Below are 19,660 nucleotides of genomic sequence, written 5' to 3' on the forward strand. Positions count from 1 at the left end.
CAAAACACATCTTACAAACTCCTGGCTCTGTCCCTGTATCCCTACATGACAGCCCAATCTCCTTTCCTCAGTGGCTAATAACCATTTTCAAATGTCTTCCCCAAGCTTTGAAACTGGCTACTGCATTACACTCAAGCTCAATGATCACTCCTGCATAATGATTTATGTGTTCTGTTTATCTCTAACTGTATTTTCACACTCCCTCTCCATCTCCCGTCAGGTTACATCACTGATCAATACATGACAAATTAATTAAAAAAACAACAGTTTTCAAAATATGAAATGTTTTTATATGATATCTTGACTGCATATATACTGCTACCTCTTCATGTTGTTATACTCTTTCACTCTCTTTGTATAACATTGTATTCCCTGGTATTATTTTGTACTACTTGCTATTTTTTGTATTACTTGCTGTTCTGCTATATTACTTTTTGTACTTGTCATTCATTTATTATTATATTTTTTGTATTTTTGTCATTTATTATTGTACATTGTTCTATGATTTATTAAGTAAACATGGAGCTTTTCTCCCCGGGCCTACGCTGAAAAAGGACCTGTGTCCAGTTGGACTTTCCTGGTAAACAAATGTAAAATAAAAATAAATAAATAAATAAAACAGTACTTGCAAGAAATTAACAAATTGCAAAGGGTAAGAGTACAATGGTCTCTCCAGCCTAGAGACACAAGTACAATGTTGAAGTAGATACTTCTAGTCTCTGTAGGTTAATGGTAATAACAAGCTTCTTTCTTTCTTTCTTTAGTCCAGATTAGTCCAGCTTCACAAGGATTAAACAACCAGCAGGCTTTCTTCCTGATGCCAGACTATTCTTTCTGACTTCTACAGCTACACATCTCTATCCAGTTGTATTATTTGAGGCACCTCTAGCCCATACTGCAGGAATCTGAAATCCCACTCACTGCACTACTAACACTCCTAATATTTAGCTCAAGGCAGGTTGCTTCCAGTTAATTCCACAGGAGAGCTACTCCTGTCTGAGATAGGTAATGTCCTATATTTTCCATTAGTAACCTAGCCCCTGAGAAGCATTACCCAGTTGTTGTATATGTAGACATTAATATCCCTGGTTGTAATCTGGGCAAAGTCACCATATCACATGCACCCCCCCCCCCCCACCAGCACAGAACCCTTTTTTTCAGATTCTGCAGAGGAGGTATAGGCCCAGGACATCCCAAAGTAATTGAGAAGGCTGTGACCAGGATGGTAAAGAATTTCAAAGTTAAAAGGTTGAGGTTTAGCATTACAGTCCTTCTGCCTACATAGCCACTAAAGTAGGGCATGGTCCATGACCAATCTAAACCACCTCCCCCCACCACCAACAGACAATAGTTTAACATACTGAGAGCTCATTGTATTGTAATATTTTAAGACATGAAGAGCTCATGCTACTGCAAGGTATTCCCTCTCTCTCACAAAGTATCTCTTTTCAACATCGCTGAATTCATGGTTAATGCAACAAACATGGACTTCTTCTCTCCCAGTCATCTGTGATAAGACTACCCCAATACCTGCCTCTGAGGCATCCGTAAAGATAGCAAATGGATTAAGAAAATCTGAGGTTAATCAAGCGGGCTCAGAACATAACATGCTCATATTATTTTAGAGCAATGTGTTAACTGGGGTAGAACACTGATTATAACTGACCTATTTCAGTCTCAGCTAGGACAAAAAGTAACAGGAAAATAAAGAAACTTCCAGTACATTGAAAAATGAATACAATATAATGAAGTTATGCATTACTTTGTACACACTACATAGAAAATATATGAAATTATATACAAAGCCTCTATGGCTAGATGGTAAGAGATTCCTTAATTGTTTATAATAGAGGAAGCTAGCAAGACAGACAGAGAGAGAGTAGAATTACACAGAGAGATTATGTTGTGAATAGGTTATGTGACCAGAGAGTCTGCACTGGCATGTATTTAAGATGGGAAGAAATGGATTTAATGTAATTTTCTAAATACCTGTTTTATTATGTCTATCCATTTCACATTTAATGGGGCCTTTCCCTTGATCAAATCCATTAGCAGGCAAGTTGTGGTGGCAAGGTTTTACATATAACCCTTGACATGTCTCTTCATAGTAATTATCAATTACTTTGTTTCCACCTTTTCTTTCTGTAACTTTACTATCCCTCTACCTATTATGTAGCTGAAACAACAGGCTTCTGACACCTCTAGCTTACATTCTGTTGTTCTGGTCATCAGTCTACCTTTTTGTGAGGAATCCAATATAGTTTGGATGTTCAGAATCTTTCATGATGTGACTTTCTCAGTCTTCTGAGAAAATCACTGGGTCATCAAGCTTAGGTCATGGAATACCTATGTGCAAAGAATCTTATCTATTAACTTCTGGAAAGTCACTGGTGCTCCATGAAGGCGAAAAGACATAACTTTATACTGAAAAAAGCTTTTCTTCTTGGCTTCAGGGACAGTCAATATCAAGTAGATCAAAATCATAGCCTTAACTAATCCTTCATCTAGTCAAGGCACAAAATAGGAATTAAATATGGAAACACTATTTGGTTTTCTGAAGTCATTACAACATTTTATAGACTCGTTGGGTTTGGTAACCGGTACAATGAGGTTATTCTGTTTAGTCTGGAATTCTTCTTTTACCTCATGTTTGAAAATGTCCAATGCCTCTTTCTTTACTGCTTGATGTCAAAACTCTGGTGTCTGGTATGGCTTTATTTGTACTTTTTCACAAGACAGAGATTCAGTACTGTGCTGAATTAAAGTGGCTGTGCAAGGTATTTGGGAATATGTCCCCTGTTTCTGAGTAGAAAGGCCTTAACCTCTTGTTTTCTTTTTTTTTTTTTTTTTTTTTGTATACTGACAAGGTATCACTTATTGTGACTTCAGGACATGCTGTGGCAGCTTTGACTTCTATGAACATACTCACTACAGAAACCACAGTTTTGTTCCAAGGCTTATGACATTTATGTTGTACATTTGCTCTGATTTCCTTTTTCCATTTTGTCTCACATAATAGTTTGTCACTTATTTTCTCTCTGACTCCAGAAAGTCCTTGCCACCTTGAGTCTATAAAATGTTGTAATGACTTCAGAAAACCAAATAGTGTTTCCATATTTAATTCCTATTTTGTGCCTTCCCAGCAGTGGAGACTAAGACAAGTACCTTGTCCCACATTTTGAAATTTATAATATGAGCATTTCTATTAGATATTCTCTGATGTGCTTTATGTGCTTTTTACATATGCGCATTGACTGCTGGCAATACAATGCTTAACCTTTCTTTCAGCTCAGTAAAGTGTTTGATTACACTCTTAATGGGAAGGAGGTGTTTTCTTCTTCTCATCTTTCTTTTGCTTCATCTAGCAATACTCATGGGTGACTACTATATAAAAGTTCAAATGGTATGAACCCAGTTGAGTCTTTAGGTACTTTGTTCAAAAAAATGGTAGAAAAATAGTCTGTCCCATTTTTTCCATCTTCTTCTGTAGCTTACCTCAACATGGACTTTAAGATTTGTTAAAACATTGCATACAGAGATCTTTAGCTGTTTTACCTTAAAGAACCAGTAAACCTAGTGCATTACTTTAGACGTGAACAGGAACACAGAAAAAATAGTAGATAAGTGATCACAGGGGCCAGAACATGCCTAGCCATATACACCATTAAGAAGACAAACATAAGTTCTTGCCACCTTTGTCAAGCATTTAACACTGCTTAACTCCCAAACTGAGCAAAGCCTACATGATAAGCCTGGTATTAATTTGTGACTGTCCATCCAGTCATCAAGACTGGCCTTAAATGTAGCCAACGTAGTTCTTTGTTTGGCCTGCAGTGGTAACTTATTCCATTGGCTGAGTATACGCTGTGTTGGGAACCCATCCCTGCAACTAGTCTTGCTTATGTTTTGGTACAGGTTTAGGTCTCCAATACAGCTGTTTGTAGAGGTACTGGTTTTGGGAAAAAAATGGGACACCAAATAGAACTGCATCTTTTCTGGCTTGAAAACCTAGCCACAGATCATCTTGAAGGAACTGGTTGGCTACTGAGGATATGGAGAGTCATGCTATTTTTTTCAGGATAGCTGTAGGAATTAAGACATTTTTATTTTTATTGGTTAGAAATCTGTGAGACCTTTTCAACTTAATGATATGCTTGGATTTGTATATACCAAAGGGAGCACTGTATTCAATGAAAGGTCTGATATGAGAGTAGTACAGAGGTAGGATGACTTATTTGCATCTTTAAGATATTCCCTTGGTAACTGATTGAACCAGATAGAAGGATTTCCTGACAATGGTGGAAACATGATGATCAGAGAGAGCTGTCCACATAAGTATCCATGGCTCTCATCACCTTCTCTGTCTAAAGAGGAGTAATACTTATTACATATGAGATGGGAGCATTTTTTTCACTCTGAACTATTATGTTGTAATTTTTTACACTTCCTTCAACTTTTTCAGTACACCAAATACACCCACATTCCAACCCTTGCTAGAGATCTGTATTATCAGTGGATGAGCAGATAATGGTGCCCAGCTTGCAGTCATCAGCAAACTTTGTCAACCACACTTTTGGTATACTGGCTCAGATGTCTGTAAAATAAATGTGAAATAAAAGCCAGCCTAACACAGATCCTTGCAGCACACCACTCATTAAAATTATAAATTCAGAGAGTGTACCAGCAACTTTCAAAATCTGGAATCTATTGGATAGCCAATATACAATTCAGTGGACAACATAAGGGTAAGTACAATAATTCTGGATCAATGGGATGTCCCACTTAGAAAGACTTTCTGTGACATTCCTAAACTAGACAAAGCAGTATTGGTTCTTTTGCTATAGCTTTAGCATTCAATATCTATATGTGCACTGCTTCAAGAAATTTTGTTGCAAAGTTAATGACCCTATCTGGACTTTACAAGTTGACCTTTGATATTGACTGCTGTTTGCTTGAATGGAACTTCTATTATAGGCAGTGGTTTGGGGCTTCAAATTCCTGAATTAGGTGCCAACTTTTTATATTCTGGGCAAGCAGCACAAATATTTTCTATTTTCTTTATAATACCAAGCATACAAAATCTATCTAAAATCCTAGTCTTTGTGTTCTGTCTACAAATGTATCTTGAGAATGTGTCTACATGCCATCATCATTACAAATATTCTAAAATGCACTGACACTAACAATTGGCTTAATATTTGTTCCTGTTTTACAGCAAATCATTTCTTAGTTCAATGTTCAAATGGGGCTGTTCTGGAAAGTTGTGTCTCTTTCTAAGCAATGCTACATTATCACTACTCCTACTCAGCATATTATCCTCCCAGTGGATTTTCCTGAAATTAATATAGTTTATATCATGTCCTGGCAGATCAAGGTTTCTTTCCTAAGGGGTTTGACATAATGTAGGGAATGCAACTTCTTCTCCCACAAAGACAGGTACATCTTCCTCCCTTTCACCTAACTCGTCTTCTGAAAAGCCTGCCTTAACATTCTCAAGGCATACAGACAACAAAGTCAACAAAACACTTTCATAACTGAAGCTTTGCTACAAAATGTCACACCTAGTATCCCCAACTGCAAGGTAGGCTATAGCTAGAAATGTCTTAATTCCCAAAACTGAATATGCCCTACCTTTATTAATACTTCACCCTAGCACCGACACAAAAACACTGCAGGTATTGTAAAACAAAATCTGCCATTCTGTATTTCTAGACAATAAGCATAACCACTACTGTGGTCTCTTAAAGCGAGTTCACTGGTTACCAGTTTCTAGCTGAGCTGTCATGTGACTTAGCACTCAGTGACTAAAACTATCTTGCTGGGTCGATGCTTCCCACTACAATCAACATTAGAAATAAGAAAGACATCATATTCATTGAGAGGAACTGAGGACAATGGCATTACTTTGAGGAGACCACATTTTGACATTACCATTGGGGAAAGGGCCTTCACTAAACTTTGACCAGCAATATGGAATCAACTACCTGGAGAAATATGTTCTCAGATAACACTGGATGGTTTCAGGACTGACCTGAAGGCACATCTACTAGAACAACCTACATGTAATTGCTTTTGTGAGATTGAATACATTGCTGAAGGCTTCTAGACCTACTGCAACTGTTATATGTACAAGTACTATATACAGATGTCATTTGGCTAAGAGAATTCAGCTCCATAAATACTCTAAATATTGTACATATTTCCACAATGCTTGAAATATTGTGAATATTATTGTTTCTTTCTACTCCTTTTCTATGTATATTTTTGATATGCATTTTACTGTGTTTTGTATGGCATGCTTTCACTTTTGCTATTATTTTTTTGTTGTTGTTGTTGTATTAAATACTTTGCTCCTCTGCAGCCCGAGTTGGGACTGTAACGGGTCAACTGACCAGTCCACTTACCTGGTTACCAATTTTCAAATAAATAAAAGAATACAAAAATGTTACTCATAAAAGTAATTTTCTTTTGTTTTGGGGTACGGGTCTTTTCTTTTTATCTGGTTCAGTATTATTCCTACTTATCCAAGTTTTGGAGTTTCATTTCAGTATCTGTTTGGCACTCTGCTCTGGTGTAACAAAGAGATTCTTAAGACTCTGTCCAGCTGCCTCAGTTACTACATCTACTATAAGTTCTTCCATATCAGTTCCTCTGCAGAATTATTTGTAGTTTTGACTACCAGAGTCTCAGCATTAGACGTGTCTATTCTTTCTAGCCAAACTCAAATCTTAAAATCTTTGGAAGATTATAATTCTAAGGCTTGGTCTTTACAAGGTCTGTGTATCTCTAGCATACATTTCCTTAGGTCTTCAACCTGGGTGAAAATCCTGACCAATTACCACATCCTGTGTTATAGCAGACACTAAAGCTACTAAGTGCAATACTTTGACCAGAATATTTTTCATTTTACTTGGGCTATGGGATAGTCTTTCTTGTCTCTATTTATATACAGTACTTCAATTTTCTGGTTGCTAGTAGTTTTGTGCTTACACACATATTGTACTTTAAGTAGTGCAACCATACTTCCTTACTCTAACAATCCTAATATGTCTTTTCTTTTTACTACAAGTGTATATCAAGTTTGATGACAGCACAATGGCAAAATACAGATTCTTCACTCCCAGAAGTTAACAGTTAAGCATTATCACATTCTACTGATATACTTTCAGGCACACTTTAATAGTTTGTCAAGTAGTATTTTTACAGGTGCAGCACCAATACCATTAGCTGTACAATACTTCATGATATACCTTATCTTAGAAGATTTAAAGCAAACTAGATCAGATGTCAATATTTTGTTTGTTTATGGGCATTGATACATTTTGGTTGGTCTAGTTACTATTCCTTAGTGCAGGCTAGTCAGCTGTAAAGGCTTAATTTTACTTCACAATAAATGTTCTGCTGATGTAACTAACTGCTTAGAAGACTCAGAGTCACACTGAAGCACCCACTTTATAGATTTATGGAATGCTCCTTTATATTTTTATACAGTTACAATTTTCAAAATGTTATTTGCAGCAGTCATATTCAGTTATAACTATAATCTCATGATATGAAATAAATGAGTCATTTATGACCTTACTGATCTGTCTATACAGAATGTCCACTAAGGACACTTAAGGGTCTGTGCTTCAGATGATGTGCCAATGCATGCCAAAATGTATTTCTCTAATTTCATATAGTCATGTGTACTACTGTCTCCAATATCCATATAGACTTTGATGGAATCTCCAGTCAGATATGATGACAGAGCTCTGACCCACTCAACTTGGGACCAACTTTCTCTAGTTTCTTACCTTTTAAAAGCTACAGGATAGGCCTTCACATCATCTTCTTAACAATTACATTGGGATTTAGGACATTCATTGAAGTGGATGATTGGTTTGCCACAGTGGCTATATATTGCTGCAGACTTAGCAGATATTCGCCAGTTTTTTGTTGGCTGATTGTAAATTGGTCAATAGCTCTGACAGCTCTTACTAAGACCTCAACATTTTCCACTTTGGGCCTCAGCAAATGTAATAGTAGTAGGTATATAGTCCAATCTCAGCAGCTACAGCATTCACAGACTTAGAGGTCAGTCATTATTAAAACTATTTTTCCCTGACAAAAGAATCCTTTTGATTGGAGCAAATCCTTGTATTAGCGCAAGGATTTAGTCTTTCATGTGTAATCTTTTTGCTACAAGTCAAAACAGTATTCTAAAAATTGTGTCCATGTACAGGGTTCAGATGAGTAAAAAACTTTAAAATAGACACAGGCCCTGGTCTTCACAGTCAGCAACCCCCTCCTTAAGCAGCAACCTGTTCAGAGGTGAAGGAATTACTCAGTAGAAACAGCCAAAACTCTTTCTCTGGTTACAGTTTGTAGGAGGAAAATGTACTTTCTTCCCACTAAGCCACTAATGTGAAAAAGGTAGAGAGGTGTTAGGAATAAAACAGACAATTCTTAATGTTATACTCATGTTTATTTTACAAGTCAGTAGAAGAAATTCACCCCCTTCAATTAAGGTGATGTGGAAACCAAAACAAGACACAATTCATATTCACTGTTAGCTTTGTTTTAAGACTTCAGTTTGTGATGAAATATAGTTCAAAAGAACAAAGAAGTACTTACAAGAAATTAGAGAGTAGTTGCTAGAATGTTACTTCTTACTTCTGCAATTACACTTTTCCAACCAAGTGTCTTAGTTTGGGATTTCTCTAGTCCACTCCACAGGAATAAATAATCTACTTCACTGCACTATGAACACTCCTAATACTTGGCTTAAGCAGACTGCTCCAAATTAGTTGCCTAGGAGTCCTCTCTCCTTTTAGATAGGGAATGTTCTGTATTTCCTCACTGCACTCACTCTTCCCTTAAGGAAGCCCTGGGAAACATTTCCTTGTTACTGAATATGCAACACAAAATATCACAGACATATCATGTCACTCTAAGCTTACAATATTTCCTGAACTTTTCTCTCTGAATGGTTCTGTTTTTTCTCCTCTTCTAGAAAGGTAAAAGTATTAAATTCCTTTAAGAATTCTTCCACAGTGATATCAAGAAATGTGGCAAACTGTACCCTTTAAAGCTTATTGACTATTCCACTTGCAATGAGGAGTAAACCACATTTTTGAATCAAGTGTTTCCAGTTTCCTCCTAAATTGCATTGCAGTTAGAAAATCTGTGGTGGTTTCAATTTGAGCATTTCTCCTAACTGCAAGTTATACCTCTGCATTTCTAATTACGTAAACTCTAAAAAATGTATGTATTCAATTCTACACAGATATAGCTCATAGTTCTCAACTAAATCAGAGACAAATCTCAACAGAATTAAATTATGGACAAATCCAGAAATAATCAGTCACATTTTTTAAATACTGATACTATTAACTTAAGATATTGGCTGTATGTTGTTGTTGTTGTTGTTGTGTCTTTCGGCTTTTCCCGGTTAGGGGTCGCCACAGCGGAACTCCCATCCACTAATGATTGGCAGTAGATTTTTACGTACCAAGTTGCCGGCTCTGACGCACAACCTGTAACGAAGGTACGCCCATTCACACGTCTCCACACAGAAGACGCTCTAGCCGAGAATCGAACAAGACAACGTCTTACTGTGAGGCGACAATAAAAAAATATGAATTAATGCACATTTTCTGAACTAAAAGATGTCTATAAGTCTAATTGTTTTCATTATTTATTAAGAGTAATTAACCACCTTTTCTACAAATGTCATCAGTTTTAGAAGGTATTAAGAGGACAGAGCTAAAATTTTAATCAAAATCAGGAACAGTTAAGAAGGCTGGCTTCATTTCCATACCATTTAATATTAGGACATTCATACAAATTTTCAATAGATGACAGACACTGAGTATATTGTCAATCTCCATGAGTTGTTTACTTCTTTTTTCTTCAAAGAAGTACATCACGACAAGTAACTTTCTGTAACTAGTTATTACCATATTAAAAAAAATATATTTGTCTATATATATTTGTGTATGTTTATATATATATATATATATATATATATATATATATACACACACATATGTATATATATATATATATATATATATATATATATATATGTATATATATATATATATATATATATATATATCCCTCATGTAGGACAGTATTGACTGTTGGCAGCTAGTAATGCTACTTGATTCAGAGAATTATTCTGCCCTGGAAGTAATGTCTGACAGGTGGGCTGAACCACAACAAGGCAGCCCCACAAGTAACATACTAGATCTCTATTTGTCTGCAGGGGAAGGGGGTTCTGACATGCAAAGATCTTCAGTCAGAAAACCCTTCCGCTTCCTCAAGAATAGTTATATCTTCCAGAGAAACCATCTCTGGGGCAGGCTAATCATAAAAGGAAACCTCTGTGCCTCACACCAAGCTTATTAAAGTACAGAAATCTCTGATTTCATGGTCCGTGCAATCAAGGAGGAGGGTGCCATATGTACCATGCTTCACTGAAACATAATTTTCTTTGTTTTCTGCTCTTCCTAGGCCAGGACATTACATTTACTGCTTTCCCAAAAAGTTACCTTGTTGAATGTGTAGGCTGCTGTTCTGGAAAAACACCTTGCCCAAAAAAGGCTGCTCTTTGTGCCAAACGTGTCTTTTGAACATAACCCCCAATGCCTCATACAGAAAACTCAAATAACTATCATGTATAAATGCTTTTAAAAATATGTTGCAATAAGTCTAACGCAGTACCCAACCCTACTAAAACTTTGATATCCTCATCTTCCAATCAAGGAGGAGGGTGCCATATGCACCATGCTTCACAGAAACATCATTTTCTTTGCTTTCTGCTCTTCCTAGGCCAGGACATTACATTTACTGCTTTCCCTAAAATTTACCTTGTTGAATGTGTAGGCTGCTGTTCTGGAAAAACATCTTGCCCAAAAATGGCTGCTCTTTGAGCCAAACATGTCTTTTGAACATAACCCCCCAATGCCTCATACAGAAAACTCAAATAACTACCATGGATAAATGCTTTTAAAAATATGTTGCAATAAGTCTAACGCAGTACCCAACCCTACTAAAACTTTGTTATCCTCATCTTCCGACGGCATCTCTTCCAGCATGGACATGTAGGATTATAGGTCTCTGACACATTAGCTTATATAATTAAAATCTAACCCCCTTACAGAACACTTTTACTCACTACACTCCCTCTTCCCTTAAGGAAACCCTGGACAATGAGGGAGGCAGAAGAAGTTTAGTATGCCTACTTTAATCAGACATTTAAACATTTCCATATTAATCTTTGCTATTATTTAGTTAACACATACTCTAGCTTTACAGTAACTGCTCTGCTACTGTGATGCCCTCCTAATATTACAACTCCTTAAACAAATTACACTGAAGATGAAGGTATAGAATTTCTAAATCAGAATAATGAAATATGACATGCATCCATAGGAGGACTAAGCCTATTTCTAGAGAGGCTGAAGTAAGTTTAATAATGTATGAACTTAAAAGTATTCTGTAAGCTTGGTTAGATGTTTTTGTTACATGCTAGTGAAATTAATAAAAAGAATTTAAGAAAACATGCAGGAAAATAATGAGTCTTAATGCGATAACTAAAGGACAGCTACACCAAAACCAAAAATATCCTTTTCCCAAAGAGTATTTCCTCCCTACAAACTGAGACCTATATTGTAAGGTGCGAAGGCTGCCAGCCTAGCCAGATAGAATTTTATAGATAATTCTGTCATTTGTAAATATTAATGTAAGCCACAGGCTTGTTGTCCTAAATGGTAAAAATAGTGTTACATGTGGAACTGGAAAATAATGTAACAACATTGCACTCTGCTGTAAGGAAGCTAAGTCAAGCATTTTATGACTGTCTTTGATCTTTAAAGTTGGCTCCGGCCTATCTAGGTAAAGGAATTTTTGCTACTGTTTTAAGGCCTGAGTTAATGGCCAGAACTTGCATGCATAAATGTCCTTTATGGCTTTGCTTCCTGACCTGGTGTGAGCTTACTAAAGATTGTAAATGTAGTTTCTGTTAGCCTGGGAATACAGGAAAGTGTGAAGAATGATGTAATGTGAACCAGGAATGTGATTTAAAAAACTGAGAGAATCAGACAGCATTAAGCATTTTTATCTTGACTATCCAACTCATCAGCACTGTCTTGCTCTATATGTAAGTTTATCTTAGACTTGTGTTTTCTCTTAGAAATATCTAGAAAGATTAGACTGTGTTTTTTCTGTGATGTCAGAACTGTAGTACTGAATTATTTTAAGTATTTCTTTGTGATCTCTGAACTCTTGACTTGCACTGTGTAGTAAAAAGTATTGTCTTGTGTTTTGACTATTTGTTATTAAATATTTTTAAAAACGTTTTAACTGTGGCTGTTTTTGTAGAGATAATGTAAGCTCTTTAGAGTACTTGCATGCCTTTGGTAAAATTGTACAAAGCAACTCCAATAGTTTTAGCCATGGGCTATACTACCAATTGGATAATAATATTGCACAGTAATGATTGGACACCCTTTTAAGGGCCATTGAGTAGCTGATAAATATTAGTGGGTGGTGGCAGCTGATACTACCGTATAGTCTGGGAAAAGGGGGCACAGCTGGAAAACCTGTGCCAGACTTCCCCAGGAGTGTCTGCGTGGTTATATAAACTCTTCTCAAAGTGTGTGTGTGTGTGTGTGTGTGTGAAATAGAGCTACTTGGGCAGGGACATGAAGCACTGGTTGGACAAAGAGTGTGCTGGAGGTTTTAGCTTGCCCACTAGGCTGAGATCTGGACCCTATAGCTGCACCAGTGGGGAGTCTTATTGGGGACCTGAAGAGAAAAGGAGCGACCAGCCCTGGATTGACTGTAATCTGTGTGCTCTTAAGGGAAATTGCACTTCACTGTGTATATTTGTTATCCTTTCCTCCTATATGAGACGCCCCTCACTGGTGTTAGTGGATTGAGGCTCCTTAATTGCTGGGCCAGGGCACGGGCGTCACATAAGGTATTTGTAGCCCTTCACAATTTTCTTCTGCCGGGGCTCATAAACCTATTGAATCTCTGGAGATTCAGAGGTGTTCTATTACATATGGTAATTTACAATGCTTTATTTTTCTATCTCTCTGTGGAAATAAACCTTCTGAGCCTTTGGAAATTCACAGCTCTTTTATTGTGTAGTCTCACAGAGATAACACCTGATATCAGTAACAGAAAGTGAAAGAACTACCTGAGGGCTATTTTTTAAAAATCACATTAAAAATATATATATATATTTTGCAGATGAGGAAGCACTGAGAAAGCTTGCAACAGCTGATGTGGCACTCCAATACCATGGAAAAAATTGGGTTGATGATGATGACCTGCCGATAAAAATCGTTTATTATACTGTGTTTAAAACATAAAAAACACAAACCAGTATCAATGAAAGATTCAGACTCACTGTCTAGAGATTCTGAAAGTTAGCAATACTTCTATGTATTGTGACTCTAAGTATATGCAAAGAACATATTGCATGATATCTATACTACTTAAGTCTACACAGCTAGCACTGACTCTACTTTTCACTGTGATTCCTTCAGCATGCCAACTCCAATATCCACTTTGTATAAAATGCATGTATATATTGTGTTGTCAGTCACTCTGTATATGATGCCATGTGTCTGTTGTGTTTATCCATGGGATGACACCGAAATAGATCCAGTGAGATTAGTGCTTTACCACAGTTAACAAATTCAAAGTAAGTAGGGCTTTGATAATCTCATATCTGACAGCACAGGCTGCATTATGGGGAAAAGAGAAAGTATAGGCCAAAAAAAATCACATCACAGTGTCAGGTCACTCATTAAGGTGCTTAACTCACATACACAAAGTACAGGGCTTGATTCTTACCTTTGAAAGGGAAATTGTATAGGCTTAAGATGGTCCACAGAGACAAATAGCCTAGTAATTACCTATGAACCTAGCTCATACCTATGAACCTTGCTCAAAATAAAAATTAGGAATACACATAGCGTTACAAGGACATTTGTATTGCACATAATATCAAAATTTGGTAATGATGTGTGTTGTTTTTCAGCTGTCATAATGAACCTTTAGCAGTAAATAATGCATTAAACCAGATGCTTGTTATTTCAGTTGTATGTGGTGTTCATGTGAATTTTGCATATATACCCTTGTGGGGAGTTTACTTTATGTGTGCATGAATATATATATATATATATCTAGTGCCACTGGTCAATTTGAGGTTTAGTCGACAAAACAGATGGTCGACAGTTGTATGAGATCGACAATCCTTCCCCTGGGATTGTGCAATCTTGGAGTTAATATAATTATCAAGTGGTAGGGGGATACAAGGGTTGAGTTTGCAAGGTCCAAATTTCATCCCTAGATTACGTGCCAAAGTTAGTGTTTTCAACGTTAACATACCTATGTTGGCGTTGTCAAAGAAATGTTGATTTGGTTTTCTGGCTATCTATGGGAGGCTGAAAGACCTATTTTTGCTTTGACAGAGGCTCACTGTGACAGAGTTTGAGAACCTCTGTTCTAAACAATCTAATGTTACTGAAGCACAAATGTAACCAAATACAACAGACTTGTGGCATCCCAGGGAAGAACCATAAATACCTTTGTTTTCTGCTGGGTGCTCCAAAATTGAGAAAGTTAGTGTTAAAGAAAAATACTTCAAAATACCAAAAGCATAAGGTTCAGTTCAGGTATCTTTATTCTTGCGCAAGGAGACAAAAAATGCAGTTACAGAGTTTGTCTGACTAAATCAGGTAGTGTCACAGTTATACCTTTCTTTCAAGACATTGCCCACTACGACTGACGTGGCAGATCACCAGTTCACAATTCTGTTACTTTACAGATGTTTCTCACATTTCTAGCTGACTCTTCAAAGTTTAAAAAAGATTTTTTAGTAAACAGGATGGCTTTGATGACCACCGGTTAATTATAACTTTCTTGCTATGTGATGTTACAAGTCTAGGTACTATGGCTAATTTAAGCACAATGCAAGTACAGATTTCTGAAGCAGTTCATTGTTTATAGTATCTAACTATCTTGCAGCTTGTGCACATTTTCATTAGCACGAACAGAGCTTATTGTTCATAATGAATGGATCTACAGAAATTATTATTATTCTCTATTTAATTTCCTGACCTAGCAGAAAATCACCTGCTTTCCAGTATATTTCCAAAGCATAAACATGTATTTTGCTGTGCTAGCAAACTAGGTCAGAGTGCATCTTGCAGTGTCAGAAAGCACAATTTCAGAAAAGCATATTTTCAGTTTCAAATAGAACTAATGCTGCATATAGAATAAAAACGTGTTAATCTTCCCTTATTTAAAATAAACATTGCACACATATGTTAATACATATTTTTCTAACAGTTAGCTTCTCCTCACAACTTTAAAAGTGCCCCTAGGTGGGGGGTCTACAGGTACTGCTAAAATTGTGTGAACCAGAAAATGCCCCACTTGTTACAATTTGAAGAAACAAGAATGGATGAATTGATAATGAGGTTTCCGACACTCAGACAGACCTTCCTTGTCACTTAAGCTTCTCAAGCAACTAACGGCCCTCTCATCCCCTAGGTTAATCTACAACTGCTGTAGCCATCCACCCCACAACCTGTTTGCCCTTGCACAAGCAAGCCCAACAGCTATGATATTTCCCATCAAAATTACCCATGTTCTGCAAGACATAACGTTATTCTTTCTAAAAAAAAAAAAAAAATCAGATATAATTGGGTATACCTCAGTTACTAAATCACCTATCTAGCTCTACACAAAATTTTTCATTGCTATTATTATTGCTAGCCAATATTTTGAAAGTTACTCCTGAATAAAATGTTACTTTTAAAGTATAACCCTGAGATACAGTGTTTTTGCTGCAAACCATTCGCCTCGATTTAGTGCAAATAATCTGGACAAGGCCTAAAATAATGGGGGGGGGGGGGGGGGGGCAGAGTCCCAACATTGCTATTATACACTTAGAAAATTGTTGGAATAACATGATTTCTGTTAGCCTGCATTCTCTGCAGGTTGCTAAGTCTAACTGTATGTCATTATTCAGTGACGTAAATCCTCGGCGATTTACCAGAAAACCATAAATTTTCAGTGGAACAGGCGAAAAATATGAGGCAAAAATCTGAACAGTTAAGAGGTATCCGTCTAAGCATCTCAAGAATGTTCAGCTCATGTGTGTTTTCCCCTTGCGTTGTTAGCGCCCTTTTTTTACTGCCACGAAACCGAATGGTTCTAGTTTTACAAAAGGAAATGTCAGTTTAAGTCACCTGTTAAACATTTTTATAGTTTCATTCTACTAACGTATAAAGTTTGATTTTATGATGACATACTACTCAGTAAGCTTTGAAGACACATCTGGATTGTAAAGCAGAAGCAGTCGGTGTCCACTCATTTAGTAAAGTTCCCGGTAATGTAAACAGGGCCTTCATCCTATTCCTCTACATTTTAAGGCCAACGGGTAACATAATTGTAATACTGTAATCTTCAGCTGTGGGGTGATCACGGCCATTGCCGCCGCCGGGGTCGTGGATATAGGCTCCCCAACAGCAGTCAACCGCGTGCAGGCACCTGCCTGCGTTGCTGTGGCAGCGACGCGTCAACTTGTTACCTCCCTATTCGGCTGGTAAACGATAACGACGTACGTAGATTGGGTTTACACTGGAGTCTGTGAAATTGTGTTTCGACATATGTGAAAGACAGTAAACGGAAACAAGGAAGCCAGCTGTCAGAGTGCTTAGTATTTGGAGCTGGGGTTCAGCGTAGAGCACAGAGTAGTCTACAGGAGACTAATAACTTATTTTAATGAGTCGGGTTAAGAAAGCTGACATCTGGCCAGTCTTACTCTAAATGGTGTTGAAGTCCAAAGACAAGAGGGTTGGAAGTGTTCAGGAACGCTGCGATCCTCCGTGTGGACTTTTAGGGTGGTTGTGCCGTATGAAGACAAAACGATGGCGGTAACCCCTCTGGAGGAAATTGGAAACATTTGGACTGAATTTACGGCAGCTCTCCAGGCCTTTTACAGCAGGTAAGGACTCGCCAATAGATATGGGAAGAGGAATAAGGCGTTTGATAGAGTGAAGCTCTACGTTACCAAATTTTGCACCCAACCGGTGGTCACCAATGTTTTATTTTCACTGTCACGCTGTAACAAGAACCTAGTCTGTAATTCGTTGTAAGCATTTAAAACAACGGTCCTGAGCAGATTCTTTAGACCAATGTAAACCATGCACGGCCACCTTTGGCTGTTGGTTTTTTAACATTATTTTTGATTTACTGTATGAAGATGGTGTAGGTAAACTGCTGATTGATAAAGAACGTGTAATGACTGACTGTAGTGGGTTAATTTCTGTGATTGGTGATCGCATTACTGTTTGTTTAGTTGCGAGAAGGTAACAGGTGGCCCCCGTGAGGGTATTCCGTGGCACACTTTTTAACTAACTATTCATGTTTTCATCGTTTGCACCGAAGACTAAGGGCTCAACCAGTTTGCTTGCTACTCGAAATGATCTTTTAAAAGCAGAGCGTATATGTATAGGATCACACGCCAACCCAACACTTACCACTGGTTGCACTGATTTCACTCTCTTAGAGTGTGAGGCGTAAGTGTATTAAATGTTTTTAGAAGTATATCGTTTATCCTAGAGATCGTTATATCTCTATCTGAGCTTATTTTTCAGAACATATATCTCAACGTCTTACTTCCCGACCCAGAATAGGGATAAATCCAAAAACAGAGAGATGTTCTAAAATATTATTATTGTTAATCCGTATAACATGTTTTTTTCAGAAGCAAGATAAGTCTGCAACTCTAATTGTACCACCAGTTTTACCATTGCTTAAGGGAGTCTCTGCAAAATTGAGTCAAATTCAAAGACCTCCCTGAAAATCAAGGACACTTGAAAGATATATTTGTGAAATTTATGAGGAAGACCTAGTATGGATGGTGCTGGCTCTGATTAGTCTGGTCTGTCCACACCTGTAATTATCTATTATTCGTTTTTTTTTTGTCTTATTTACCTACTGGCACTGGCAAATCCTACTCCCTTTTCAGGACAGGAAAGATAGTCTGATGTGCAGTGCATATCCTTGCTTAGTCCTCAAGTTACATTGGCTGTCATGGATTGTTGACACCACACATGCGAGAACTGTATTCCAGCAGGTCGCAGTCTACCAAGTGTATGCAACTAAAGTTTTGTTCCATGTTTTGCTAGACTCATCTGTGTAATTGACTTTTGCTGCCACTGTGAATTTTTATTATCACTTCTTGTCAGTACAGTGGTATGGCACATTCTATGCCACAACTGAAGATTCAACACAGAATGCTGAAGAATAAAAAAAAAATGGCTTGCCTTTTAAGTGTATGCAGGAAGCTGTAATGTACATGCTTTCTTGATGATGGTTTCCTTTTTTTTTTAATTTGTAGTTTTAGTAACACTTTTCATGCGCAAGTAGTATCCTCTTTACCTGTTGCTGAATATTTATCCAGTAATTTTGTAAGGTGGGGGATTACGTGATACCAGCCCATTTATATGCAGTATTATCAAAAATAAAAGTTGCAGAAAGAAGCTGTGGCCATTTTACTGGAAAACCTTGACATGTTAGCTTTACTGTGAATTACTAGAAAGGTAATTTAGCTTATGGTTTCATACTGTGACCTTGTGATTGTAAATATTGTTGGGTTATGATTTGCTCAGACTGAAAAACATCAGTACACAATGCACAGCTTCATAAAACCATTGCAGTTTTAATAGGGTTAAATGACATAATGAAAAAAAGATGCAAGGGAACGCTATTTCAGATACCATGGCAAAAGAAGACCACAGTACCAAGAGTTTATATTCTGAATCGTTCCACATTTTGGCTTGGTCACAGAGAACTGTGGTCCCCTAAAGTCCAAAAATGGATAAGTAGATTAATATTAATTTAAGCTTCTTTGCATGTTGGAAATTTTTACCTAGTTTAAAAAAAAAAAAGTACCTGGGTTCACCGCTTGATGGTATATAGTGTACATAGAACTTCAGTTGTATGTTGTATCTTATCTCGTGTAGAACCTAATGTGTACCCCATTGACTTTACAAACACTGTAGTCTTAAGGCTGATTAAGCACACAAGCCAGGAGGTCAAAATGGAGGACTGACGCGAGTTTGGGGCCATCATTTTTGCAGGCCCACTGATTTAAAATCCTTATTTAAGTATTTCGAGTTGTGGTACCACAGACATAATGGATATAAATGCATATCTGACTTCAGATGGCATGTCTGACAAAAATTAGCACATTGATGATCTGCAGAGCTGTGTAACATAAAAAAAAATTTGGTACTTTTCCGTTATCGGGGCAACAGATGTAATGAGCAGGTGGAATGTTAGCCCGCAGTCGCAATGATGACATGGCTGCTGCGGCTGTATATACTGAAAGTTATACTTTCCTCTTAGAGTGTCACCAAATGTATTATTTAATTAAAAATGTGCTTGCATCACAGCTTTTAAGCCCTTTAAAGTAAAGGAGCAGACAAACAACAAGGCAGCAACAGTTAGCGAGACAAAGGTAACCTGTGAAGGCAACAGTTGTAAACTGCCATCCAAACTATGGAAAAGTCCAACTTAATACACAGATATTTTAAGACAATAACACAGACAGTGCAGCTTTTGCAGTCAATCAACCGACTTA

The 19,660-nt window shown here is 37.2% G+C and overlaps 1 protein-coding gene across 2 annotated transcripts in view; it reads left to right on the forward strand.

The window, feature by feature from the left end:
* Positions 1–19,660, forward strand: part of LOC122791616 (beta-1,4-galactosyltransferase 3-like) — a 1,219,943-nt gene that overhangs the window by 274,854 nt on the left and 925,429 nt on the right. The window contains exon 1 of one of the 2 annotated variants that reach the window (XM_044059416.1): positions 15,284–17,017. The exons of the other annotated variant lie outside the window; for it this stretch is intronic. The gene's annotated coding sequence lies outside the window, so the exon portion shown is untranslated. Of the gene's footprint in view, positions 1–15,283; positions 17,018–19,660 lie in introns of those variants that run through there. 2 annotated transcript variants of the gene reach the window in all.

The sequence above is a fragment of the Protopterus annectens genome, chromosome 17.part0 (genome assembly GCF_019279795.1).
Source record: "Protopterus annectens isolate FY-2018-M chromosome 17.part0, PAN1.0, whole genome shotgun sequence".
Classification (NCBI taxonomy): Eukaryota; Metazoa; Chordata; order Ceratodontiformes; family Protopteridae; genus Protopterus; species Protopterus annectens.